Source organism: Artemia franciscana, chromosome 2 (genome assembly GCF_032884065.1).
Source record: "Artemia franciscana chromosome 2, ASM3288406v1, whole genome shotgun sequence".
Taxonomy (NCBI): Eukaryota; Metazoa; Arthropoda; class Branchiopoda; order Anostraca; family Artemiidae; genus Artemia; species Artemia franciscana.
Genome location: NC_088864.1, coordinates 52,764,461 through 52,786,416, shown reverse-complemented (window position 1 = coordinate 52,786,416; position 21,956 = coordinate 52,764,461). Strand labels below are relative to the sequence as shown.

Sequence of the window (21,956 nt, the reverse complement as noted above, 5' to 3'; positions counted from 1 at the left end):
TATCTGTAATAAAGCCCACTTTAAGCATTTTTAGTTTGCCCTATTGAGGAGAAGGCTCAACCAGAAATGGATGCACTTCTCTAATAATGACAAAGGAACAATAAGCGATCATCATATTCTTGTTATATGCAGTAATACACACATTAGAGCACCTGGAACGAAAGTAAACATTTACCGATATTGATATTTTGAGCTCATTTATAAATTGTTTCGGAATTTCCTTAGGACCACGACAATCAATAAATTCCATTTTTACTTCCTCCTCAAATCAATAAAAAGAATGTAGCAATGCTTACCTTGAGCCCAAAGAAATTATCTGAGATAAACAAGGCTGTCGTGGGTATTGCATTGGAAGTAATACAATCCCCTGAGGCTCTATTTGAGTTAGTACTAAATACGCAGGTTGAGAAGTTATAGACAGTATAGGCTGTTGTTGTCCTTGGTTGGGTATAACATTCTGAGTACGGATACTACAAGTAAGTACTTGCTGGGAGATATCACCATGTTGTTAACTGAGGTTGGGTGTTACTTTAGCATGTAGGATAGAAGACCAAGATGAAATATTACTTGGGCATGTCTGGCAGTTACTACATTTTAGCTAGCATCGATGACAGTTCTAAGCATCATTTTTACCCAACACCGGTTGAAGACAACCCTTTATGAGAATATTAGCCAGAGAAGGAATCACTTGCGCTTTGTTAATTACAAATCAGAATTTTCTGCTGGCACATTCTTTGCTGTTGGGTGATATTGTTGCACTGAAGAAAATGATTATTTGACAATTCTTGATGTATTGTCTGTGCTGCGATAGAGCATAGCTTCACATTTTTAAGACTAGCGATCAGCACAGCACATTTTCACTCATTCGAAACAACTGCAGACCTTGTCGAAACTTGGTGAATTCAGTTAATCATATTAATAAACTTCAAACTGATTCCTCTTGTCACTTTGCATTGATACCACATCAAACAAAACAATTAATCCTCAAAATAATAAACAATATGACCCTCATTCAGCAAGCTAAATTTCTTTTCTATGATTGAGTTTCCAGGAGTTTCTAGGGCCATGTTTCTAGCGATTAGTTTGGAAATATGTGTCTGCCAAGTCTTGTTTCTAAGGAATCTGTAATTAGACAAAATGATAATTACAACGTATGCTTATAAAACCAGTAATTTTGAATGCTATTTATCTATCACTCAGATAAAAAAAAAAAACACACAAAAAAGATAATTAATTTTTGAGTCAAAAGTGTATATCGGCTCATTTCCTAGTAAAGTATGCAAAGTGGAAATATATACTTCCTGAATTTAAAGTAAGTTACAAATGATTCAGCAAATTGGTATAAAGACCTATCCTTCTGTAGGGATGACTACATCTGGTAGTTATGGCAATGGTAGTTCTGGTAGTAAGTGGAAATATATACTTCCTGAATTTGAAGATAGAAACAAATGAGTCAGCAAATTGGTATAAAGACCTATCTTTCTGTAAGGATAATTAAATGAAAAAAATAAGCTTTTTTTAGCCGCAAGTAAGGAGCGACATTAAAACTTAAAACGAACAGAAATTATTCCGTATATGAAAGGGGCTCTACCCTTTTCGACGCCCCACTCTTTGCGCTAAATTTTTTACTGTTCTATAAAGTAGAGTTGAGAGAAAGAGTCAAACTTTAGCTTAAAGAACATTGCGTTGAGGAGGAGACATCCCCTTTCATATACGAATAATTTCTGTTCGTTTTAAGTTTTAATGTCACTCCTTACTTGCAGTTAAAAAAAAGCTTTTTTTTCTTTAATTTATGAACGTGTTTGAATTAATACATTTTCTTATTTTCGGCTCACCACACAGGAAGAAACAAAACAAAATTTGCAAATTAATTTTTTTTTTTGCAAAAAGGATTTCGCATAGTTTTGATCAGACGATTTTGATAAGAAAAGGGGCGGGGGAGGAGACCTAGGTGCCCTTCAATTTTTGTTTACTTAAAAATGCAACTAAATATTTTTTACCAACCTATTCGTTAGTAATAAACATACCTACCTTACGAATTAACTTGCGTAACGAACTTCTATATTTTCATATTTTTATTGCATATATGTCGGGGTTTGCCCCCTTGTCAACACCTCGCTCTTTACACTAAGGCCTGAATTTTGTCCCATATCTTTAAGAATGACCCCTGAATCACAAAGGCCATTTAAAAAATAGTTGAAATTACTAAAAATACTTTAGCGTAAAGAGCAAAGTATTGTGGAGGAAACAAACCCCCCTACATAAGTAATATTTTATGTTCGTTTTAAGTTTTAATGCTGCTCACTACTTGCAGTTGAAAAAAATGTATTTTTTTCTCTTTTTTTTAAATAATGCTAGAAAATCCTGCGCCCCCTTCATGATTGTTATCTTACCTCATGAAAAATTCCTCCATGGAGGGATTCTCCGACGTAACCCCCTCCCCTTGACCCATTCCCACCCCAACGCGAAAAAGTCACCCTGAAAATGTCTGTAGCCTACACTTCATAATAACCATTACTATATATGAAATATGGTCAAAGTTTGTACTTTACAGCCCCTCCCCCAGGGACGGTGGGGGATTAAGTCGTCCCCAAGGACATAATTATTATTTTGACTATGCTGAACAAAATGGCTATCTAAAAATTTTGATCCTTTGACTTTGGGATAAAAATGAGCGCGGAAGGGGGCATAAGTACTCTCCAATTTTTTTTCACTTAAAAAGGGCACTAGAACTCTTACTTCGCGTTATAATGAGCCCTCTCACAAAATTCTAGGGCCACTGGGTTGATACGATCACCCCTGGAAGGGAAAAAAACAACAAATAAACACGCACCCGTGATCCGTCTTCCGGCAAAATATACGAGTTTCACATTTTTGTGGATAGGATATTGAAACTTCTACAGTGGGGTTCTCTGATACGCTGAATTCGATGGTGTGATTTTTGTTAACATTCTATGACTTTTAGGGGGTGTTTCTCCCTATTTTCCAAAATAGGGCAAATTTTCTCAGGATTGTATCTTGTGATGGGTAAAACTAAATTGGATGAAACTTTTATATTTAAAATCAGGATAAAAATATTTTTTTTTATATATATCTAGTAGTATCAAAATTTTGTTTTTCGGTCTTTCGTTTACTATTGAGCCGGGTCGCTCCTTACTACAGTTCATTAACACGAACTGTGTGACTACATGTGATAGACTAACATAGGATAAATAAGATTAAAGACATGAAATTACTTATCACATTGTTTTGATATTAAATATAGAAAAATTTCAACTGAAGGTAAGGAGCAACATTAAAATTTTAAAGAAATAGAACATATTATGTAAATGAGAGGATTCAAGTCCCTCCTCAATACCTTACTCTTTACGCTAGAGTTCGAGTTATGTTTTAATTCTTTCAGAATGACCCCTGAACCACAAAGACTATTTAGAATAAATAGCTCTTTTGAATTTACTTTAAAAAAACTAAAAAAATCTGTAGCCTAAATTTGTGTCTTAAGTATTATATATTCATTATATTTTGTGATATTTCATTAGAATTAGTACGAGAAACAGATTCTACTTAGATGAAGAATAACACAGGCGTATAACAGACAAGTAACCTTTCATATATATATATATATATATATATATAGTATCCAGGGAGAATTAATAGTAACTATAAAATGTATCTCAACTTTATTTACCAGTGTTAAATCATCTCCACATTTTATACACTCACAAACTACAGACATGAATGTTTTTAGACAAACTCTAAATACAAACTAAAAATGATATGTGCACTTAAGAGATTTACCTGTGTATGGTAGGGCAGACTAACCAATCAGAAAATGGAACCACAAACTAAATTCAAATTATTCACAATTTAAGAATCAATGGGTCAGAATTCAGGTAGCCAGTGCGATGAATCGTACAGAATATTAATACGAAGCCAAAATATTGTCTCTTGCAAAATCAGTATATTTCAATTGCCATTGAAACTGGGCTAACCTCTACGAGAAATTTTAAAGCGTGATTAAAATTAACTTACAGGTACATATATAAGTAATTACCTTAATTCGCACTTCGGAGCGATAAGGTCCAATGAATGTGTGTTGCTCCGTGAAAAAAAGGAAATATAAGAGCAAAAGGAACAATTCTTGGATGATGAGAGGAACGGACCCAATAGTCAATAGATTACAGCAATCTAGCAGCACTTTTACAAGTAGATTAAGGTCAATCTCCTAGGTTGAAAGCTAATTCTATTAAGATAGCATTGAAATACGTACCGACATTTCCTCCTTTCTCATTGGCTTAATTGCTCTCTTGAGGGTTGTACCAGAATATTTAAACTCTGTTGACTTCCTTGAGATATAAGAACCGGATTTAAAGGGAATTTAAATTTTTCACATGTCTAATTGGTAACAGCTGACCATTGGAATTTGGTTGGTTACAAGTCAGATAACAGTTTAGCATTTGAATTTTCACAATGGGCAGAAAAAAAAAACAAGAACAAATAAGGGACAGGAAAACCTGAGACATTGGTAAGTTCTATCTCAACGTTATAGAGACAACGTTATATCTCAACGTTATATATATAGGAGAATATATTTCTGTTATTCATTTACAAGTTACATTTTCAAACAGTTCGTGGTAACAAACTGTAGTAAGGAGCGACCAGGCTCAATAGTAACCAAAACTCTAAAAACCGAAGTTTTGGTACAAATAGTTACATCAAAAGAATTGCATTTTAATGCTGATTTTAAATATATAAGTTTCATGAAGTTTAGTCTTACCGGTCAAAAGTTACGAGCCTTAGAAACTGTGCCTTTTTTTAGAAAATAGGCGGAAATACCCTCTAAAAGTCACAGAATCTTAACAAAATCACACCATCAGAGTCAGCGTATCCGAGAACCCTACGGTAGAAGTTTCAAGTCCCTATCATAAAAAAGGTGGAATTTTGTATTTTTGCCAGAAGACAGATAACGGGGTGCGTATTTTTTTGTTTTTTGTTGTTGTTTTTTCCTCAGTGGTGATCGTATCGACCTAGTTGTCCTAGTATGTCGCAAGAGGGTTCATTCTAACGTAAATTAAAAGTTCTAGTGTCCTTTTTAAGTGACCAAAAATTGGAGGGCACCGAGGCCCCCTCCAACGCACATTTTTCTCCAAGGTCACCGGATGAAAATTTTGAGATAGCCATTCTGTTTAACTTAGTCAAAGACCTAATAACTATGTCTTTGGGGATGACTAAATCCACCAAAGTTCCCGGGGGAGGGGTGGCAACTTATAAGCTTTGACCATTGTTTACACATAGCAGTTGTTAATTATGAAGTGTACAGACGTTTTCAGGGGGACTTTTTTGTGTTGGGGTTAGGGTGGGTCGGGGGGGTGGGGTTACGTGGGAGGATCTTTTCATGGAGCAATTTTTCATAAGGGAAGAGGATTTCCATGAAGGGGTCGCAGGATTTTCTAGCATCATTTAAAAAAAGACAATGAGATTTTTTTCAACTGGAAGTAATGATCAACATTAAAACTTAAAAACGAACATAAAATATTACTTATATAAGGGGGTTCGTCTCTTCCACAATACGTTGCTCTTTACGCTAAAGTATTTTTAGTAACTCTAACTAGTTATTCTACGGCTTTTGTGATTCAAGGGTCATTCTGAAAGATTTGGGACAAAATTCAAGCTTTAGTGTAAAGAACGAGGTATTGACGAGGGGGCAAATCCCCTCATATACGTAATAAAAATACACAAATATATAAGTTCGTTACATAAGTTAATTCGTAAGGTACGTATGTTTGTTACTAACAAAAACGTTTGTAAAAAAAATAAAACAAATCTATTTGTCTTTTTAAGTAACCAAAAATGGGGAGGTAACTAGGCCTCTTCTCCCATCCACTTTTTTTTAGTGAAATCGTCCTATCAAAACTATGAGAAAGCCATTTAGCTTGTAATTAACATAAAAATTGCTTCTCCAGACTAAATATCCGTATGATATATGGGTAGATTATTGCAAAATATATCGTGCGAAGAATACTTTCCGGCAGAATATGCTTCAATCTTTTGACGATGCCAACTCCACGTGCAACTTGGGTGGAGATAATGTCGCTATGATGCTTCTACGATAGATTAGAAGCATTATGGAAACCGAGGTACCGCAGTGATATAACTTGTAAAATAGGCTTTTCACCAAATAGAACTTTACTACTTACATCAACAGAATCACCCACTCTACAGAATGTCAGGAAAAAATTTTCTTTACATTCACACACAGCAAACTTACACTTGTAAACATCTCTAATCTTCTGAGAGTAATACGAGCTTTTTCATCAAATTATCTGCAGATTTTGGAAATTTTGTTAGCAATAACGTTAGTAATATATGTATCCTTTAGATAAACGCGCATCATGTTCACGTAAACTAGATAAAGTAAAGGGCCCAGCACAGACATTTTGCTATTTATAATGTTAGATATTGTCGTATGAGTGTCTACACCAGGAAACTACTTTACCCCATGAAATACAAGGCTATCAAGCATGGACTTTTGATCATAATTATCAAGCTTTTTTTCTATTCGACCAATTCTCTCCTCCAAATTTTCAATGTGAAATCTCAGACTACCTAGTAACTACCCTACCTACCCTGCTACCCTACCTACCCTGCTACCCTACCTACCTAACTACCCTACCTACCTACCCTGCTCAATTTTTGCAAACTTTGGATTAAACTCGAGAATGATTGAATCATAAACCTGGCTGATTATCAGTTCAGTGCCTTCTTTGTTCAATGAATTTGGATCATTGAACTTTTCAGTAACTTAAAGTAAATGAAAGCAAGGAGCAGCATTAAAACTTAAAACGAACAGAAATTACTCCGTATATGAAGGGGGCTTTTCTTCCTCAACGCCCCGCTCTTTACGCTAAAGTTTGACTCTTTCTCTTAACTCTATTTAAAACAGTAAGAAACTTTAGCGTAAAGAGCGGGGCGTTGAGAAGGAAAAGCTCCTTTCATATACGGAGTAATTTCTGTTCGTTTTAAGTTTTGATGTTGCTCGTTACTTTCATTTAAAAAAACTTGTTTTTTTATTTAATTTCTGGACGTTTTTGAATTAATGCATGTTTTGAACTTGGCTCTCCGCACATAAATAATTAAAACGAGATTTGCATATTAATTAATTGCAATTAATCGGAAGATTTTGAGAAAAAGGAGCGAGGGAAGAGGCCTAGTTGCCCTCCAAGTTTTTGGTTGCGTAAAAAAGCAACTAGAACTTTTATTTTTGTACAAACTTCTTCATTGGTAAAAAATATTCGTAACTTACGAATTAACTTACGTAACGAACTTCTATATTAGTATGTTTTTATTGCGTATATTAGGGGGTTAAACCCTCGTCGATACCTCGCTCTTTACACTAAAGCTTAGATTTTGTCCCAATTCCTTAAGAATGACCTCTGAATCACAAAGGCCGTAGGATAAATAGTTGAAATTACTAAAAATACTTTAGCGTAAAGAGTGAGGTATAACGAGAAGGTAAACCCCTCGTATGCGTAATAATTTTTGTTCGTTTAAAGTTTTAATGCTGCTCCTTACTTTCAGTAGAAAAAAACTTTTCATATTTATTTGTTCGTTGTTTTTTCAAATAATGCTAGAAAATCCTGCGTCCCCTTCATTGAAATTCACTTCCCCCATGAGAAGTTTCTCCATGGGAATATCCTCCCAAGTAACCCCCCCCCCAACTCTCCCCCCTAAACAAAAAAAATCTCCCTGAAAACGTCAGTACACTTCCCAGTAACCATTACTATACGTAAACACAGGTCAAAGTTTGTGACTTGCAGCCCCTCCCACGGTGACTGCAGGGGAGTGAGTCGTCCCTGAAGACATAGTTATTAGGTTTTTCGACTATGGTGAATAAAATGACCGTCTCAGAATTTTGATCCGGAGACTTTTGGGAAAAAACGAACGTGGGAGGGGGCCTAGGTGCCCTCCAATTTTTTTGGTCACTTAAAAAGGGCACTAGAACTTTTAATTTCTGTTGGAATGAGCCTTTTTGCGACATTCTAGGGCCACTCAGTCGATAAGATCACCCCTGGGAAAAAAACAAATAAACACGCATCCCTGATCTGTCTTCTGGCAAAAATGCAAAATTCCACATATTTGTAGATAGGAGCTTGAAATTTCTACAATAAGGTAACAGGAAAAATAAGGTAACAATAAGGTTCTACGTTAAGATTCTATGACATTTAGGGGGTGTTTCCCCCTATTTTCTAAAATGAGGCAAATTTTTTCAGGCTCGTAACTTTCGATGGGTATAACTGGTCTTGATGAAACTTATATATTTAAAATCAGCATTAAAATGCGATTCTTTTGATGTAACTTTTGGTATCAAATTTCATTTTATAGAGTTTCGGTTACTATTGAGCCGGGTCGCTTCTTACTACAGTTCGTTACCTCGAACTGTTTGATTGGTTATATTTTCCAGCAGATGACTTTTATTTTCTCCAGCTGGGCTTCAGTTGTAGCTAATTGTTGGTAAATCGGGGCGATACTTGAAGACACCGAGTTAGACCCTAATTTATCTCTTGCTTTCAGGGCTTAAAAGGTCTTAGAAAAAGTTTCGTAAATTTCTGTGGTATTAAAAAGTTTTTGTGGCACTTTGCATTTACGAAGTGACATATAGTGATCATAAATTCTGTCGGTCTGTCTGTCTGTCTTTCCCTGTTTTACTAGTTTAGGCACTTCCAGATAAGTTATGACGATGAGGCATATCAGGAACCAGACTAGATTAAATTAGAAATAGTCGTTTCCCCAATTCGATCATCTGGGGGGAGTGGGGAGAAGGTTAATTCGAAAAAAAGACAGGGATGAAACTTGGTGGTAAAAATGAGCACAAATCCTAGATACGTGATTGACATATTTGGAACGGGTCCGCTCTCTTTGGAGAAGTTGGGGGGAGGGTTCATTCTGAAAAATGAGAAAAATCAGTACCAGACAAAATTAAATTAGAAATAGTCATTTATCCGATTCGACCGTCTTTGGGGGGGGGGGAGTGGAGTAACGGTTAATTCGAAAAAATGAGGTGTTTTTAAGTTACGAAGGAGTGATCGAATCTTAATGAAATCTCATATTTTGAAGGATCTTGCAATTCAGATCTTTTATTTTAGATCTGGCTGAATCCAGTTTCATTGGGGAGAGTTGTGGGGGGGGGGTATCAGAAATCTTGGAAAACGCTCAGAGTGGAGAGGTCAGGATGAAATTTGGTGGCAAGAATAAGCACACATCCAAGATACGTGACTGACATAACTGGACCGGATCCACACTCTTTGGGAGAGTTGGGGGGGCGGGGTAATTCAGAAAAATTAAAAAACGAGGTATTTGTAATTTATGGACGGGTAATCAGATCTTAATGAAACTTGATACTTAGAAGGATCTTGTGCTTCAGCACTCTTATTACCAATCCCAACCAGATCTGGTGAGAGTAGGTAGAGGTGGAGGGGGAAACCAAAAATCTTGGAAAATGATTAGAGTGAAGAGATCGGAATGAAACTTGGTGGGTAGAATAAGCAAATATCGCAGATACGTGATTGACGTAATCGTACGGGATTCGCTCTCTTTGGGGGAGTTGGGGGGGAGGGTTAACTCCCCCCTGATGAAAGAGTCATCAGATATCAATGAAATTTGATGTTTGGAAGGATATCGGGTCTCATAGCTCTTATTTTAAATTCCGACCGGATCCGGTGACATTGGGGGGAAGATGGGAGGTGAAACCTGAAATCATGGAAAACGCTTAGAGTGGGGGGATCGGAATGAAACTTGGTTGTAAAAATAATCGTAAGTCCTAGATATGAGATTGACGTAACTGGAACGGATATGCTCTCTTCGGGGGGGTTGGGAGGAGGAGCGTTAATTCTGAAAAATTAAAAAATAAGGTATTTTCAACTTACGAAGGAGAAATTGGATCTTATTGAAATTTGGTATTTGGTACGAATGGGTGATCGGATCTTAATGAAACTTAATATGCAGAAGAATCTTATGTCTCAGATAATCCATTTTCAATTAGAATTGGATCCAAGGACATAGAGGGCTGGAGGGAAAAACAGAAACCTTGGAAACCGGAAATCTTGGAAAACGCTTAGAGTGGAGAGATCGAGATGAAACTTGATGGGAAGAATAAGCACAAGCTATAGATACGAGATTGACATTATTGGTACGGATCCGTTCTCTTTGGGGGAGCTGGAAGTTGTTAATTTGGAAAAATTAGAAAAATTGAGGTGTTCTTAACTTAAGAATGGGTGACCGGATCTTAATAAAATTTGATAATTAGGAGAAACTCATGTCTCAGAGCTCTTCTTTCAAATCCCGACCAGATCTGTTGACATTGGGGGGAGTTGGAGGGGGAAACTGGAAATCTTGGAAAACGCTTATAAACGCAGTAGATACGTAATTGACGTAACTGGACTGGATCCGCTTTCTTTGGGGGAGTTAGGTGGTGTGGTTCAGTGCTTTGATGAGTTTAGTGCTTCTGAACGTGCTAGGACGATGAAAATTGGTAGGCATGTCAGGGAGCTGCACTAATTGACTCGTTACAGTTGTTTTCCCCGATTCGACCATCTGGGAGGCTGAAGGGAAAGGAAAAATTAGAAAAATTGAGGTATTTTTAACTTACGAGTGGGTGATCGGATATTAATGAATTTTGATATTTAGAAGGACCTTGTGACTCAGAGCTCTTATTTTAAATCCCGACCGGCATTAAGCCTCTGATTTTCCTTTTAAAGCAGTCTATTGATTCTTAGAATGTTACTACAGGTCATATCATATGAGCTCTTGGTTCCTCTTGACCTCGTCACAAGCGCGATATGAGTTCTTAGCTCTTGTTTTTGACGAATAGTATATAAATATAAGTAGTTTCAAAAATTTATTAAAGACCTTTTGGGGTTTCCTTCCTCCCTTACCTGTATTTATGACCCCAGGGCAAGGGTGCCCAATGTTTATTATGTACCTTCACGAACATATTACTTTAAATGACATTAATTTAATAGTATATGCATTACTCCGTAAAGCAAAGTATATGATTACCCCGGTTCCAAACCGGGGTAATCAATCATTTACGAACGAGCCTATCAATCATCAACTGTATGAGATGATGGGGAAAAACCAAAATATTCTAAGATACGGCACTAATAGGAATGAAATGAGATCCCGTGGAACTAAAATAGACGAATATCCTACAACTTTAGATTTTAAAAAAATAATGTTCGTATATTTTATAGGCCTACAATCGGTGTTTCTTTACTTTTAAGAGCCAATAATGTTTAAAATAATGAGTTTTAAAGAATAACGTTCTTTTTGAAAATAATATTCATACATTTTATAGGCCTACAATCGATGTTTCTTTACTTTTAAAGGCCAATAATGTTTAAAATAATGTGTTTTTAAGAATAATATTCTTTTTAAGAATAATATTCTTTTTTAAAATAATGTTCATACATTTTATAGGCCTACAATCAGTGTTTCTTTACTTTTAAAGGCCAATAATGTTTAAAATAATGTGTTTTTAAGAATAATTTTCTATTTAAAAATAACGTTCATACATTTTATAGGTCTACAATCGGTGCCTCTTTACTTTCAAAGGCCAATAATGTTTAAAATGATGTGTTTTTAAGAATAGTTTTCTTTTGAAAATAAGGTTCATACATTTTATAGGTCTACAATCGGTGTTTCTTTACTTTTAAAGGTCAATAATATTTAAGATGATGTGTTTTTAAGAATAATGTTCTTTTTAAAAATAATGTTCATACATTTTATAGGCCTACAATCGGTGTTTCTTTACTTTTAAAGGCCAATAATGTTATATGCTTTGTAACAGCTTTGTAACCTAAAAAATGCCAATTCGTATGAAGTGTTAAAAATGATATTGCCTCAAGGTGTTGTTGCCAATTATACATGTTTTCAACTTCCTTTTAAATCTGGTCGCAATGCTAAGGAGATGTCAACATTCTTAATGATATTCTGGCAAACCCCTCAAGGAGTGGTTAAGCCAATGAGAAAGGAGGAAATCTTGAATATAAGAATTATTGCTAAAAATTATCCCACATAACTACAAACTTGAGAATCTTTGGGATTATTTATCGGTATAAGATCTAGAAAACGACACAAAAATCAAGGATGTATGATTAGTACAACCCTTTTAAATAGTAAAGGAAGAATATCTTAAAGGCAAATTTTAAAGGAAACTGATGATAATAAAAGAAAAAATTCACGGCCAAAAATTTTGAAATCTTGTGGCAAATCGAAAGGCTACTTTACAATTCTCTACGTCTTCTAAAAGCAATTTTATTGCTACTTTTAAAAATTAGAGGTGTCCCCACTAATTAATTTTTTATGAAGCTCTAAAAGAAAAAAAATGCAAATTTGCTCGGCCTATTCATGTTAAAGCTTTCAATGAAGCTACAGGAATTTTTTCATCAAAGAATCTGCTCGTGTCTGTTGTTAATATGCATTCAACTGCTATAGGAAAATAGCATTGACTTCAAACCTCGGAGATTGACTTTAAATGCAAAAAAAAACTCTTTCTCTCAATTCTACTTTATTAAACAATAAAAAACTTTAGCGTAAAGCGCGGGGCGTTGAGAGGGGAACTGTACCTTTCATACACGGAGTAATTTCTGTTCGTTTTAACTTTTAATGTGGCTCCTTACTTTCAGTTAAAAAAACAATGTTTGATTTTGGCTCTCCGCAAATAAATTATGAAAATGAAATTTGCATATTAATCCTTTTTTTTCTAAATGGCTTTTTTTAGTTTTGATCAGACGATTTTGAGAAAAAAGGGAAAGGGGAGGAAGCCTAATAACCCTCCAATTTTTTGGTTACTTGAATAGGCAACTAGAACTTTTAATTTTTAACGAACGTTTTTATTAGTAAAAAATATACGTAACTTAAGAATTAACAAACGTAACGAACTTTTATATTCTTATATTTTTATTATGTATATGAGGGGGTTTGTCCGCTCATTAATACCTCACTCTTTACACTAAAGCTTAAATTTTGTCCCAACTCTTTAAGAATGACCCTTGAATCAGAAAGGCCGTAAAATAAATAGTTGAAACTACTAAAAATACTTTAGCGTAAAAAGCGAGGTATCTAGGAGGAGATGAACCCCTCATATGCGTAATAATGTCTGTTCGTTTTAAGTTTTAATGCTACTCCTTACTTTCAATTGAAAAAACTTTTTCATATTTATTTTTTCGTTGTATTTTTTTTTATAATAATGCCCCTTCATTGAATTTCTCTCCCCCCATGGGTTATTCCTCCAAAGAAAGATCCTCCCCCATAGCCCCATCCACTCAACCCCCCAATCTAAAATAGTCCCCCTGAAAAACGTCTCTATATTTCCCAATAACCATTACTGTATATAAACACTGGTCAAAGCTTGTAACTTGCAGCCCCTCCCCTGGGGACCGTGGGAGAGCAAGTCATCCCAAAGACATATTTATTATGGTTTTTGACTATGCTGAACAAAATGGCTATCTCAAAAATTTGATCCGTTGACTTCTGGAAAAAAAAGAGCGTGGGAAGGGGCCTAGGTGCCCTCCAATTTTTTGGTCACTTAAACAGGGCACTAGAACTTTTATTTTCCCATAGAATGAGCCCTCTTGCGACATTCTAAGACCCCTCGGTCGATACAATGACCTCTGGGAAAAATAAAAAAAGTAAACACGCGCCCGTGATCGGTCTTCTGGCAAAAAATACGAAGATCCACATTTTTGTAGATAGGAGCTTGAAACCTTTAAGTGAGGGTTCTCTAATACTCTGAATGCGAATTGGTGATTTTCGTTAAGATTTTATGACTTTTAGGGGATGTTTCCCTCTATTTTCCAAAATAAGGCAAATTTTCTCAGGCTCGTAACGTTTGATGACAAAGACTAAATTTGATAAAACTTATATACTTAAAATCAGCATAAGAATTTGATTCTTTGGATGTATCTTTTAGTATCAAAATTCCATTTTTTAGAGTGTCGTTTACTATAGAGACGGGTCACTCCTTATTACAGTTCGTTACCACGAACTGTTTGATTGCTGCAATCTACTTGACTATGACATGGTTGCCAGTACTTTTTTTCACTTAAGTAAAAGTCTTCAAGATCTGCTTCAATTTTCAATTAAGACAGGGTCACGTAATTAACTGACAAGGTTGCATCCAGAGTTTTTCTTTTTTTTTGGGGGGGGGGTTAACAAAATAAAAAAACCTGAAAAATTTGAAGAGCCACCTTTGTTGATATTTTGCCACAGTTCACCCTCCTCAAAACTAATTCAAAGAATCTCCTCGGGCAAAAATCGCCCCAAAAGTGTATCTTTTCTTGTTTTAAACGATGTTTGTCGTAATAATGCTAAATGACCAATGATTAGAAGGAGATTAGAGGGTAATATGGAGGAGGGTGGAAAGTATTCTGGCCTGGACAAAACCAAACAACACGAAGAAAACATAAAAAGTTGGTTTCCATTTATAATGCCGATCAGATGAAGGCTGTTGTTGATGATAATACACGGAGATAACTGGTAAGCTGTTTGATGGCTGTTGGTTAATGTAGCCATGCGAAATAAAAGCTTTTGGGGGATTTTGTAGGATATTAAATTGCGGACATCAACTGCTTAGGCAATACCAAAGCATTCCACAAATTAGGGAAACATTTTTTCTTGCCTCAATCCGAATTGCCTCTAACCGAACTCAAGAGACTTCGTAAATAAATGAGAAACTTGTAGCCTAAAGACCCCTCAAGTTTACTCCCATCCCCCATTGGGAAATATTCCAATGGCCAAATTTCCATTTGATATAATTTTTTTCGATTTATTTGGGGGCACTGGTGGCCTACCAATCTCAAATAATGGCCATGTATGCGTACTTTCAGTAGTAGGCCACTTTTCAGTATTTACGTTTGCTGAAGCTTTAAAGAACCAAAGTGCCTTTACCACAAGTAAGGCATTCGCTAAACTATTTTTGAACTAAGAAATTCTCAATGCAGTGTCATCAGATAATGGAAAAATTTTGTTTCGAAGGCTACAGGGGATCTAATTCAATTTCTCCAAATATCCAACTTAGTGTTCTCTGTTCCACCCAGAAGCAAATGGGAGATAAAAAATAGACACAAATTGTATTCAAATGTTTTAGGAATATATACTAAAAACAAGAGGAACGACTGGTACGACTATTTGCCATATTTAGCCAACGTAATAAACGCCACCCCAGGTGGCGGATAGGGGAAAGCCTTGCAGATATGCAGGGTACCTCCAGTGGTGATGGAGGCACGGACCAAGGGGGGACCCAGCCCCTGGGGGTCCTAAAATATAACTGGGATACCCTCACCTGGGGGGCATAAATTCAGGCGGAGGAGGAAGAAGGCCCCTCTGATGTAGACTGAGCTGGGCCCACCGGCGTGTGGATATGTCCCGTCAGCTTCAAACCTTCTCCCAACAACAGGTAAAATCGTATGGTATGGCAGATTATCATCTTGGGAGGATTCTCTTCAGGAGGACAACTTTGAAAGGGCGGATGATTCAGCGACGAACAACGGCCTCTGCAAGTTGACGGAGAGGAGTGGCTTACCGCCGTCTCCTAACCAGCCTTGAAACCTCTCCTTTTAACAAATTAATTATGGGCTCTATAAATCAAAGCAGAATTACTACCGTGTCCGGGGAAACCGACAAACCAAGTAATTTGATGATGATGATGATGATGGCAAATGGAAGTAATATTGAACACACTACCACGTACGGGGAAGCCGACGAACTTTTCATATGTAAGACTAAACTTGATGAAACTTATATATTTAAAATCAGCATAGAAATCGAATTCTTTTGATGTATCTATTAGTATCAAAACCCCATTTTTTAAAGTTTAAATGCTTTAAATAGAAAGTTTTTTCTACTGAAGGTAAGGAGTAATATTAAAACCCAAGACAAACAGAAAAATTATTCTGTATAAAAAACTTATTTTTTATATAAAATTCTAATTGATTTCAAATAATGCTGGTAAGTCTAGCTCACCCTCCAAGAAAAGTTCCCTCAAATGACAGGAAAGTTTTTCAGGAGAATTCTCTTTAGCATACTTTTTTTTAAACAGACTAAGCTCTATTAATGATTATTATAATCTGATTCTGATTACAACGTATGCTTATAAAACCAGTAATTTTGAATGCTATTTATCTATCACTCAGATAAAAAAAAAAACACAAAAAAGAGAATTAATTTTGAGTCAAAAGTGTATATCGGCTCATTTCCTAGTAAAGTATGCAAAGTGGAAACATATACTTCCTGAATTTGAAGTTAGTAACAAATGATTCAGCAAATTGGTATATAGACCTATCCTTCTGTAGGGATAACTAAATCTGGTAGACATAAACAGGATAAATCAAACAGTTCGTGGTAACGAACTGTAGTAGGGAGCGACCCAGCTCAATAGTAACCAAAACTCTAAAAAAATGAATTTTGATATCAATAGCTACATCAAAAGAATCGCATTTTAATGCTGATTTTAAATATATAAGTTTCATCAAGTTTAGTCTTACCCATCAAAAGTTACGAGCCTGAGAAAATTTGCCTTATTTAGGAAAATAGGGGAAACACCCCCTAAAAGTCGTAGGATCTTAACGAAAATGACACCATCAGATTCAGCGTATTAGAGAACTCTACTGTAGAAGTTTCAAGCTCCTATCTACAAAAATGAGGAATTTTGCATTTTTTGCCAGAAGACAAATCACGGGTGCGTGTTTATTTTTTTTTTTTTTTTTTTTTTTTTCCAGGGGTCATCGTATCGACCAAGTGGTCCTAGAATGTCGCAAGAGGGCTCATTCATATGTCTTTGGAGATGACTTACTCCCCCACAGTCCCTGGGGGAGGGGCTGCAAGTTACAAACTTCGACCAGTGTTTACATATAATAATGGTTATTGGAAAGTGTACAGACGTTTTCAGGGGGATTTTTTTGGTTTTGGGGGTAGCGTTGAGGGGAGGGAGCTATGTGGGAGGATCTTTCCTTGGAGAAATATGTCATGGAGGAAGAAAAATTCAATGAAAAGGGTGCAGGACGAATCTGGTCACGTTAGAAAAAAAACGTCAAATTCAGAGCTTAATATACAATGCTGGGTGTTCGGAACCTCTCTATTATAGAGTATAGTTTGAAAATAACACAACTATACGAGCGATAAAACATATATACCACAACCATAACTCAACTTACGAAAGAACTGCTAAGAGATAACACAACTATAAAGCGAAAACAGATGAAAACTAACGGGAAAATAAACGAACCAAGAGGTGGAAGGGGCCCAGAGAAAAAATATAATCCTTTTCCAATTTTGAGCCTAACTTCCGCAAAGGAGTAATAATGTCCGAAGCCCCGAAATACCGAATTATTTTTGTTTTCAAACAGTTGGTGGTAACGAACTGTAGTAAGGAGCGACCCGGCTCAATAGCAAAAGGAACTCTAAAAAACGGAATTTTGATGCTAAGAGATATATCAAAATAATCGAATTTTCACGCTGATTCTAAATATATACGTTTCAATTAATTTAGTCTTTGTCATCTAAAGTTACGAGCCTGCGAAAATTTGCCTTATTTTGGAAAAAGGGGAAACATTTCCTAAAAGTCATAGAATCTTAACGAAAATCACACCATCGCATTTGGCATATCAGAGAACCCTAAAGCAAAAATTTCAAGGTCCTATCTAAAAAAATGTGGACTTTCGTATTTTTTGCCAGAAGACAAATCACGGGTGCGTGTTTATTTGTTTGTTTTTTTTTTTTCCCCAGGGGTCATCTTATCGACCAAGGGGTCTTAGAGTGTCGCAAGAGGGCTCATTATTACGTCAATGAAAAGTTCTAATGCCCTTTTTAAGTGATCAAGTTTTAAGAGGAGAACAGAGTGGTTTTAGGAAGGGGAGAGAATCTGGTTAACAAATTTTCCCTCTAGGATTAATAAATGAGAAGTGCCAGAGCCATCACACCCCTTTGGTCCTAAATTGTATACATTATGAACAAGCGTTTGATTCTGCTGATGCAAGCGCTTTGGAGAATGTACTAGATAAATGAAATAAAGTAATTAGTGCTATGTACGAGAATAAAACATTGTAGTGATCAAGGCCGAAAATGAGGTTAGATACTGGTTTTGTGCACAGTTTGGAGTTAAGCAGGACTGTAGGTCTATTCATATGGATCATTTCAATGAACTTTGTCTTATAGAACGCAACAAAGGCAATGGGAGAACATGAAGTCAATAAGAGAAAGAAAACACTTCTAGACTAAAGTTATACTGATGATTTGGGCATCCTAGATGAAAAGATCGGCAAAATGAATTAATTTATAAAGGTTTTACTGCTTCAGGCTGCAAGAATAGGTCCGAATAGTAATTTAAAGCGGACTTGGTTGCTATGAATAGAAATAAGTGAGGGTGAAGAGGTAATGTTGGGTAGCGAGAAGATTGATCAAGTGGGCAGATTCACTTACTTACTTATCGCTTCACTTTAGTCAGATGAAGATAAGTGTGCGAACCAAAGATTAGAATAGTGGTAGCTAGATTGATAAAAATTGTCAATTATGGCTCAGAAGCATGGGCGGTCCAAAAAATGCAGGAGGATTTGCTAAAGATTTTCTAGAGAAATTGCTTGCGGATTTTATTTTGGTCACCGTACTGACTGACCTATCTCAAATAGCAGATTATACCAAAAATGCTGTTCAGTCCCACTTTCTAAGGCTATAATGAGAGATATAATAAGGGCTATAATGGCTTAGATGCGTTCTGCAGATGAAGAATGACAGATTGCTAAAGATGGTCCTTTTTGTCCAGCGGGCTAGCGCCAAACAAAGAGTGTTTCCTCAACACCTCGCTCTTTACGCTAAGGTTTTTTATTACTTTAAAAGGTAGAGTTGTAACAAAGAGTCAGCCTTTAGCAAAAAGAATAAGATGTTGAGGCCGAGGCATCCCCTTTCATATAAAGAATGATTTCTGGTCGTTTTAAGTTTTAATGTTGCTCCTTACTTTCAGTCGGAAATTTTTTTTTTATTTTATTTTTGATCATTTTGAAATAATGCAGTGAAATCCATAAGACATAAAGTGGTTTACATAAATTTTGAAGCCTGTGTGGCAAAACTAATCCATGAAGAAGTAATAAATAAAATCATGCTTGAATATATTGATAATGTAAATTAAATTTTTGTTCTCGAATTTCCCATTTTCCCAAGTGCCTTTGGTTATTTTTATTCCTTTTTTTCCACAGTAGGTGATATATTTTTCATTATGTTCTGTAGCCATAGCCATAGCATAAACATTTTATAGCCATTGATCTTGTTTCGAGCAAGTTTTGAGTTATTTGAAAGTTTTTAGTATTTAAATAAAAAAAGCTTTGAATTGTCCTAATTAAATGGCCCTTGTGTATCAGAAGTTGTTCTAAAAGAATTAGGACAAAAAGTCAAACTTCAGCGTAAAGAGCGAGGTATTGAGAAAGGAGCAGCCTGCCCCCTTGAATATGAAATAAATTCTGTTCTTTCTTAGTTTTAATGTTACCCCTTACTTTCGGTTGAAAACAATTAGTTTTTTAAAAGTTAATTTCTGATTGCTTTTATACAATGCCTGGAAATCCGGCTCCCCCTCCATGGAAAACTCTTTCCTCCCCCGAAAATCCCTCAATTTCAAAGTCCATTTAAAGTCCTTACACGACAAATACCCCACGCCACGAAAACTCCCGGGCAATTCCATTCTAGTTGAAAATTCTCCACACAAAATTTCTTGCAGACGATTCTGGCTGTTAAATATATCTTAGCACACTTTCATTGGAAAAACTCTTTAATTTCTGATTGTTCTAAAATCACACGGGAAATCGCCCTTTCCGTGGAAAATTCTTTTTGCAAATACCCTACCCCCTAGTAACAACTTACTCCCACAAAAATTGCCCTCTGGAGAATTTATGCCGTGATAAACTCCTTCATGGAGAATTTTACGTGGAAAAATCCCTCTACGTATCAATACTCAAAAATTTCCAACCGGTTAAAAATTTCCACCCTGACCAATTTCTCTTAACATTTCCTTATGTAAAATTTGAAGTTCTGCATTGGTAAAATTGGGAGTTCAATATTGTAAAAACTATAATTATTACTTAAAATAGAGAACCAAAAACAAAACAATCAATTTAAAGGAAAGATGAAGTCAAGTCCCCGGTGGATCTGGGAAGACCAAGGGAACCCTGCCCCCTAGATTATTCTGGTGTCCTCTTTTCCAGTTTTTTTCTTTCTTAACTCTTTTTTAGAATGATTTTGTCAATTATTAACCCTTTTGTCACATTGTCCCCCCAAGTTTTTGCTCTTGATCCACCCTTGAGTTAAATTGACGAAAAGGCCATTCATTTGATAAAAAGGGACTAGAAAAAAATTCCAGACTAGAATCCAGAACAACGCAACTTTGAATACTTAGCGACGCAAATAGGAAATTAGTACTAATTGAGTAGCTATACAACTTCAAAAACGGCAAAACGAAACGACCCAAAGCGGGATATTGGCGAACGTAAGTTTTTAAATTTATTTTAATCTTTAGAAATGATCACAAATCATTATGCTCCGAACATAGAACTGATATTAAGCTTCTTACGGCTCAATAATAATAATAACATTTTCTAAATAATGACTAATTTCGTTTCAGTGTATTTTATTTTATTCAAAACGAAACCTCAATACTATTTTTGCAAGTATTTATTACCTCAATCAGAGGTAATATGATTCTTTTTATAAAACGACGGCCAGATGGGGAATTGCTGGAATGATCTGTAAACCACAGGTGGCTGTACAAGCTGACTAAAACGCAGCTTATAAGAACAAAGACTTTCGTCTTTCAATAATTTCTTCAATTTCATTATTAATTCAAAAATTTTGCCGCTATTTCCACAGATTCCGCAGTTTCCCCCAGGGTCTGTCACTAATCTTGACAAAGATTTTGATATGGATGTGCTAACTTCTACAATACAGTCTCTAAATGACTCAGCAATGGGTGAAGATTTGGTCCACAATAAGATGCTTAGAGCTCTTCCACCGACTTTCTTGGTCCCTCTTCTTTACTTGTTTAACAGATGTTGGGATAGTGGCACTGTCCCATCTGCTTGGAAGTCTTCTATTCTAGTCCCAATATATAAAGGCAAAGGGGATCGTTCAGACCCAGCTTCATACCGCCCAATTGCCTTAACCTCATGCATTGCTAAACTCTATGAGAAAATGATTAAGTTGAGATTTGAACCCCTTATTGATAATTCTCTTATTGCTGAACAAGCTGGTTTTCGGAAAGGTAGATCAACCCTTGATAACCTAATTCAACTTGATCATGACATTAAGAAAGCTTTTACAAGAAAGAGAGTTGTTTCTGCAGTCTTCTTTGATATTAAGAAAGCTTATGATACATTGGACCCCTTTGCAATCCTAAGACAGGCTCATAAATTTAATGTTGGAAATAATTTCTGGAAGTGGTGCAGGGCAATGCTTTTTAATAGGACTATTAAAACCAGAGTTGGATCCATATGCTCCTCTGCTAGTACCGTCTCATTAGGTGTTCCTCAAGGAGGAGTTTTGAGTCCTCTTCTTTTTAACATACTGATTAATGATATTATTTTGGCTGATATGCCCTCAATAAAGTTTGTCTTATATGCAGATGACTTAGCTCTTTGGACTGAAGGCTCCTCTCCTGAAGCTTGTCAACCCAAGCTCCAGGGAGCAATTGATAAACTGTCAATATGGCTTAATACAAAAAATCTGGTTTTTTCTATCCCAAAGACCACTGGCATGGTTTTTTCTAGGAAAATTGACCTTAGGCAAGATTGTCTCTCAATTAATCTGACTCTATATAAACAACAAATTCATTTTGCCAGGAATGTGAAATTCCTTGGTATGTGGCTGGATAGTAAGTTAAATTGGAATGATCATATCTCTCATCTTTGTGATGCACTTGAAAA

General features: G+C 35.9%; 1 protein-coding gene across 1 annotated transcript in view; it reads right to left on the bottom strand.

Annotated features, from left to right (window-relative positions):
- LOC136035198 (cathepsin B-like) overlaps window positions 1-21,956 on the bottom strand; it is a 109,983-nt gene that overhangs the window by 87,284 nt on the left and 743 nt on the right. Inside the window, exon 2 of the mRNA XM_065716795.1 lies at window positions 297-1,122. The gene's annotated coding sequence lies outside the window, so the exon portion shown is untranslated. The remainder of the gene's footprint in view (window positions 1-296; window positions 1,123-21,956) is intronic.